General features: G+C 39.5%; 1 non-coding gene across 1 annotated transcript; it reads right to left on the minus strand.

Moving 5' to 3' along the window:
* Positions 1-519: 519 nt before the first annotated feature.
* On the minus strand, positions 520-626 carry LOC128279550 (small nucleolar RNA R71). The gene has a single exon (XR_008269752.1). It is a non-coding gene; the product is annotated as a small nucleolar RNA R71 (small nucleolar RNA).
* Positions 627-1,351: the final 725 nt, after the last annotated feature.

The following is a 1,351-nucleotide window of genomic DNA, read 5'->3' on the forward strand; positions in this document are numbered from 1 at the left end:
ACAGTTCGCAGAAACCAAAGAGCAATAAGGCAAAGCTTAAGATACACAGAGAACGAGCAAGAGGATGATACTCAACCTCCAATCGAAGAGATGGCTGAAAACCAAGACAATTAGCTACCTCCTGTAATTGCGGTTAATCAAAATCCTGCTCCACGCAATATGTATGTTTATGCTAAACCTTCTTTAACAGGAACTGAATCGAGCATAGTTAGACCTGTTGTAGCTGCAAATACTTTTGAACTAAAACCTAACACTATTCAAATGATACAACAATTTGTTCAGTTTGATGGTTTGCAGGATGAGGATCCCAACGCTCACTTTGCAAACTTTTTGGAACAATGCGATACATTTAAAATTAATGGTGCTTCTGATGATGCCATTCGTCTTCGGTTATTCCCTTTTTCATTGAGGAACAAAGCTAAACAGTGGTTGAACATATTACCACGAGGGTCAATCACTACTTGAGAACAAATGACCGAAAAATTTCTATTAAAATATTTTCTGCCGGCTAAAACGACCAAATTATGTAATGATATCTCTTCGTTTGTGCAGATGGACTTAGAAACTCTTTATGATGCATGGGAGAGATACAAGGACTTACTGAGAAGGTGCCCTCACTATGGGTTACTGCTTTGGCTTCAGGTTCAAATGTTCCATAATTGCCTAAATCCTTCGACTCGGCAAATGGTTGACGCAGCTGCTGGCAGAACCATCAATAATAAAACACCTGAAGATGCTTATGAGTTTATAGAGGAGATGTCACTGAATAACTATCAGTGGCAGGTGAATAATAAAACAACCGGTGTTTATAATGTTGATTTGGTCACCATGCTCTCTAATCAGGTAGAACTCTTGAATAAGAAAATTGATGGGTTTCTTAGTTCTTCATAGGTTCACCCAGTAATGCAGTACGAAGCAAGTGGAGGTGGATCAAGCAATTCGGAATACCAACCTTATGGCCACAACATGGATAACTAGCAGTTAAACTACATGGGTAATAATTCTCGATCTCAAAACAATTCATATAGTAACACTTACAATGTAGGTTGGAGGAACCATCCAAATTTCTCATGGGGAGGCCAACAAAATCAGAGACCACCTCCAGGCTACCAACAACCACCCTACCAACAAGAAAAGCAGTTGAACCTTGAAGAGATGCTCTCAAAGTTTATATCGGTGTTAGAAACTCATTTCTAGAACACCGAGATAGCACTTAAAAATCAACAAGCGTCGATCCAAGGGCTCGAAACTTAGATAGGCTAGCTTTCCAAACTAATCTCCGAATGACCACAAGGTATCTTGCTAAGTAATATTGAACCCAACCCAAGGGAACAACTCAACGTGATTAATG

Source organism: Gossypium arboreum, chromosome 8 (assembly GCF_025698485.1).
Source record: "Gossypium arboreum isolate Shixiya-1 chromosome 8, ASM2569848v2, whole genome shotgun sequence".
In the NCBI taxonomy this organism is placed as follows: domain Eukaryota; kingdom Viridiplantae; phylum Streptophyta; class Magnoliopsida; order Malvales; family Malvaceae; genus Gossypium; species Gossypium arboreum.